The following is a 6,633-nucleotide window of genomic DNA, read 5'->3' as shown; positions in this document are numbered from 1 at the left end:
AAAAGAAAACCTTTCCCAGGTCTCACAGGGCTATCATGTACAAAGGTGTCTTCCTTGAGTGTCATAATAAGGTCTAACTTGTGACGATTACTAAGCAATCGAGTCCAGAAAGGAAACGATCACGGTGAAGGGCAAAATTGAATTCTCGATCCACCTCTTATTTTATGAGCCTTAGACCCATTGTGACCGATCTGAGGAATGATAGTTTTCATTTAGGTGTCACCCATAAACCATGTGAACACTTTAGGGGGAGGGAGTTTGGCGAAATGAAATGAAATTTTGGGTAATCTTCAGGGATCTCCCTGGTTCGATTTTTTTGGTAAACATAAGTAACTGTGCAAATTTTGAGCCAAATCGGTTAAGGTATAATGGTCGCTTTTTATCGTTGAAGTTTGTATTGGAAAAACTGCAAAAGATTATGGCGTTGAATGTATCGGATTATTTTCAAGTGTGAGGTTCTTGAGTAAAATTGTATGACAAACTACTTTATCGAAAACTGTAAAACGATCCGAGTTAACCCTGACGAGTTATAAGCGATTTGAAGAAGACTTTTATGCATGAAAACTTTTTTTTTCACCAGCTTTAAAAATCTAAAGCCTTTAAACTTTAGACGATTTCGCTCAAAATTTTCACGGTTACTTATTTTTGCCCCAGGAATCGAATCAGGGTGTATCCTTGAGGTAATTTTTTTCAATCTGTTTATTTTTTTTCGTCGTTATTTTTTTTATTATACTGAAACAAATTACAGTCAACATTAATCCAATGCTTATAAAAGTTCAGCTATTGGCCAAAAAATAAAAAAAATAAATATGATTATCAATATAGGAAATTTTAGATTTTTTTCACTTGATTAGATTTTTATTTTCAATACAATTTTGAACATATTTCAAAAAAAAAACTATTTTTGCCACCTGATTTTTCAGACCAGTTTTAAAAGGGGGCAACGGCTTGGTAATATTTTACTAATTATTTGATCGTTTAAAAAAAAAGATAAATGATATAATGGTGTAGCGATTCGTATTTTTTCCATACATAAAATCCATATGGAAATTTTGCCCCACCTGAACAAAGCTTTTTAAAATCTATCATCAAAATTAAGCCTTATTTTGTGCGTTCCAAGTGGTATAAGAAAACAAAGGATTTCACAAACATCATTTAATCTAGTGTCCCGTGCCGTTTACGTCGCTATGGCGTTTATGTGGTAGTAGAATCAACTGATTGCGCTGCTATTAAAAATTCCTCATATTTACTTATGAAAATTGTAAGAATAACGGTCGTACGAGCGATTGTTCCTCTTGACCCATATGGTCGTCTTGTCCCACTTTCCCCCTATTTAAGATTTTTTTCATCAAATCACAATATGTTCCAAAAATCATATCTCATAACAAGATTTTGCACCATCCCAAACATTAGTGCAGAAGATGCCTTTTAAGTCCCTTAAAACATATCGTTTCATGAGAATTAATATGAAAAAAAACAAGAGGAATTATTTTCCGTGGACGGCACTTATTTAAAATTGTCATTAAAATATTAATCAAGAAACAAAATTTTAAAATATATTTAAAAAAACACTCATAATCAAATAGAATACTTTAAAATCAGTCAATGAAACATTATTTTTTAATTATTACAAAACAATAAAAAATCAAGGTTTACCATTGCAATTTTTCAACATAAATATCCAATAGAAAAGGGGATGATAAAATTTACACATTACTTAATTTTAAACTTAGCTTTTGAGCATGAGCATGAGCATGAGAGACCACCCATGGTTGTCCTTCTCCGTTGCTGAACAGGACCGTAATATGCTATCAATACAACCGACCATACGCTTGAACGATCTAGTGGTGTTTCCCTTATCAACAGCATGTATGAATGCGTTGAAAAGATAAAACATCAAGATCATTAAAACTAGATCTGAAGCAAATAGGTAACAGTCATTGGCCACCAACGGCGCCCGCCATGTCAGTTTGTAGATCTCGGGGGATTGGGACGGGAATGTTAGTTAGCACAGGTTGCTACCAAGGGTGGGTTCTATACGATATCCACACCCCCACGTGTGCCGGAAAACTACTTCTACTTGGGATTTTGTTAGTGGGTAAGGGTAATGGCCAGGATTCAACATAGAGGATGATGATGCGACCCAATAATCAATAAATTTTGTTTAATGGTGTGATGTATTATGCATTCTCAAGGCAAACAATCGGAGGATGCGGATGAGATTATTCCCGGTTATTTGGTGTTGAGTTTAGCATAAATGATTCAATCTTAGACAGCCGGCTGTGGAAAGATAAAACCAAATAAAATGCGAAAACGCGAAACCGCCCGGACCGAAAAATACACACAATCGGAAACGGCAACGAAAATCCTGCGTAATGACCGCGACGCGCACCGTTCAAAGTCTCCAAAGCAACTGTCAAACATTCGCGAAATCACCCGGGTCGAAATACACACACAATTGGGGGGAAAACAAAGACGGAAACGGCAACGAAAATCCTGCGTGATAATCCCGACGCGCACGGTTCAAATCCTCCAAAGCAACTGTCAAACATTCGCGAAATCACCCGGGTCGAAATACACACACAATCGGGGGGAAAACAAAGACGGAAACGGCAACAAAAATCCTGCGTGATAATCGCGACGCGCACGGTTTAAATTCTCCAAAGCAACTGTCAAACATTCGCGAAATCACCCGGGTCGAAATACACACACAATTGGGGGGAAAACAAAGACGGAAACGGCAACGAAAATCCTGCGTGATAATCCCGACGCGCACGGTTCAAATCCTCCAAAGCAACTGTCAAACATTCGCGAAATCACCCGGGTCGAAATACACACACAATCGGGGGGAAAACAAAGACGGAAACGGCAACAAAAATCCTGCGTGATAATCGCGACGCGCACGGTTCAAATTCTCCAAAGCAACTGTCAAACATTCGCGAAATCACCCGGGTCGAAATACACACACAATTGGGGGGAAAACAAAGACGGAAACGGCAACAAAATCCTGCGTGATAATCGCGACGCGCACGGTTCAAATTCTCCAAAGCAACTGTCAAACATTCGCGAAATCACCCGGGTCGAAATACACACACAATCGGGGGGAAAACAAAGACGGAAACGGCAACGAAAATCCTGCGTGATAATCGCGACGCGCACGGTTCAAATTCTCCAAAGCAACTGTCAAACATTCGCGAAATCACCCGGGTCGAAATACACACACAATCGGGGGGAAAACAAAGACGGAAACGGCAACAAAAATCCTGCGTGATAATCGCGACGCGCACGGTTCAAATTCTCCAAAGCAACTGTCAAACATTCGCGAAATCACCCGGGTCGAAATACACACACAATTGGGGGGAAAACAAAGACGGAAACGGCAACAAAAATCCTGCGTGATAATCGCGACGCGCACGGTTCAAATTCTCCAAAGCAACTGTCAAACATTCGCGAAATCACCCGGGTCGAAATACACACACAATCGGGGGGAAAACAAAGACGGAAACGGCAACAAAAATCCTGCGTGATAATCGCGACGCGCACGGTTCAAATTCTCCAAAGCAACTGTCAAACATTCGCGAAATCACCCGGGTCGAAATACACACACAATCGGGGGGAAAACAAAGACGGAAACGGCAACGAAAATCCTGCGTGATAATCCCGACGCGCACGGTTCAAATCCTCCAAAGCAACTGTCAAACATTCGCGAAATCACCCGGGTCGAAATACACACACAATCGGGGGGAAAACAAAGACGGAAACGGCAACAAAAATCCTGCGTGATAATCGCGACGCGCACGGTTCCCATTACTTAATTTTAAACTTAGCTTTTCTGATTTAACTATTTCATATAAAAAAGCCTTGAAACATAATAACATTGATGCAAATATTTTAGAAAGAAAAACTTTTTGCGATAATAATCATCGAAAATTTTCAAAAATTCAAATGATTTCAGTTTTATTTATACAATTTATTCAATTTGTATATCAATGTTGATTAATCAACTTTTCAGTAATTAAGTGTTATATTTTTTCAATGCCAAAGCCAGTTTCATGAGCAAGCATGCATCACCTCTCATTTTATGCAAAAAATATGACTAGACAAACTCTATAAACATATTCTTAAAAGCCTTAATTAAAAAATTTCTTGAATTTATTTTGTCATTTCTGCACCCTGATTTGTTAAGGTAATATTATATTTTAATTTTTGAATATTTCTAAAACAAGGCTACAGAAATAAAAAATAAATTGCAAAAGTTGTAACGCCTAAAAATTTATTGTTAAACAAATTTAACATATTCACTTGTAATAAAAATCTCTTGAAAAACTCAAAATGGAATCTTTTTTTTATTATCTAAGCAATGTAACATAATGAAACAGAATAATAATTTCGTTTATATAATCGTTTCGTAAAGGTCCAAGGTCAAATAGATAAAATGAAACAAAAAATAACTTTAAGATGCTCATACCCGAGCAGACGTTAATAACTTTGGAAAAACATTATTTGATATTTGAAAATTCTATTTTATGTCATTTAGAACAAAATTTGTTATTCGTCGTTATGATTTTTTTGTTATTGTAATAACAGACTTATAACAATTTAAGTTATTCTTCGAACAAATCTTTTTTATTATTTTTTGTCATTTTAACAACTAATCCAATCATCCCAATAACAGTTTGAGGTATTCTTCCATAACAAAAAATGTTATTCCAAAGTTGTTTTTGCTTTCAATCAATATCAGACCAATAACAAATTTTGTTATGATAACATAAACTGTTATTCAACTCTTATGCAAACATTGATTTTGCAAGAATATTCCATAACACTTTCTAATATTTTAACAATATTTGTTATTGAAATGGCATAAATTGTAACGATTTCAATAAAAAGGATTTTTTTTAAAACATGTAAGCTCGGATTTCCGACAAAAAATCACAATCTCTTTACTCTTTCCCAATTTTTGCAGGTTATGGAGAATTCCCAACTTCTTTCCCACTTTCCCGATTTGAGTGGCCACTTTGAACATAGGGAATGCATTTATTCGATGTGATGTGCATTATTAAAAACATATAGTTATTTTGTTCTATTTGATTTGGACGTGAAATGATTTTCACTGAGAGATAATATCTATTAAAAACAAATTCTTTTTTGGTCTCAAAGAGATGCCATTTGCGTGTAATATTTTATTTTGAATATGCATAACGATGTATAACATGTAATTTATTATTAAGTTACCAAAGGAGCAATAGTAATCATTTTTTTATACTTTTTTTCAGTTGTTTGTTATTTTAGTAACATCAAACTCCCAAGCTCGAGAAAAAAATAAATGCAAATTCCCACTTTTCTTGAATTAAGATGTAAAACAAAACTATAAACTGAGTTCTAAATATATTTATGAAAAGATCTAATAACATTCAATCAGAGAAAGCGGCGATGCACTCGCTTCACTTTTCATAAGTTAATAACATAAAGGCTTGGATCGGGAATGACAAAAATCACGAAACTCCTGGAAATACTCACTAGAAAAGCCAAATTTCCGCACAACTCCCAAAATTAAATTCGTGAGAATTGTTCCCTCGAATTTTTTTGAGAGCTCAACGCCAAAATCGATAGAATAATGCTACCAACTCACACCATCAAAACAAATGTGTTCATTCGTTAATTGATACAATAAATCTCCAACAAGTGTCATACGTTGACTTCAGACCTCCCTTTAGCTACTAAGCTGTGGTGGCCGAGGCAGTTAAGTCATTGGGTTAGTCTGTCAATGGTTTCTGGTTCAATTTCCGTAGTCTCGACACCTCTGTTTTTTTTTTTGTTTTGAAGGGTGATTTTTTGTAGCAAATGAACCTCGAGGGAATAAATCTTTCGCCCAACTCGAGCTGTGTTCTCTGTGTCCTTGAATGATACCACTGTTCTCTCGACACCAGGCTATTATTCCCACGGACAACGCTGCCCAGTTTTGGGTGTAGATAAAGTAAAACTAATAATTCGCCAAATGTCAATTTCATCAATTTTATGATATTCAAAACGCCTTTTTTCCCCACATTTCTTATGTTTAAATGGTGCACACAAACCAGAGCTTTATGCACCAAGGTTTTTATTACGTAATTTCAAATCTACGGAAATTATCGATATATTTGATTCATCCCCTAAGATACTGCCTACAAAATTTTTGATAATACAGTTTGACTATTTTTACAACCAGATTGCTGCAGGAAAGGGACCGTCAATTTTTCAATTTTGAAGTAAGAAGACAACAACTTTATTGGCTGCTGTACACCCTTAAATAGCCTAAAACGAGTTTTTGATATGAATAATTATCATTTATCAATAATGTGTTTTTGGTTTTTTTTTCTTCATATATATTGATCATTGATTGTTACACATAAAATTAAATCAACACCTCACTTTCCCTTACGTTCCTTTTCTCTCCCTGACTGTAAGCTACAAGCAAAATAAATATCAAAGTTTTTGCTTCATTTCTTCACGGCGGGACATATTTCTTCTACCCAGCCCGACTGACTGCGTAACACCACATTTTCACGCAGGCAAAAAGGAAAACCTCCAGATTTGCTAAATGGAAGGGAAAACTTTGCAACCACGACTCTCTCGCAAGTTGAGTTTTGGCCA

This window comes from Culex quinquefasciatus, chromosome 3 (genome assembly GCF_015732765.1).
Source record: "Culex quinquefasciatus strain JHB chromosome 3, VPISU_Cqui_1.0_pri_paternal, whole genome shotgun sequence".
NCBI classification, from domain to species: Eukaryota; Metazoa; Arthropoda; class Insecta; order Diptera; family Culicidae; genus Culex; species Culex quinquefasciatus.
The sequence above is the reverse complement of the archived record's forward strand: the minus strand, read 5'-3'. Positions refer to the sequence as shown.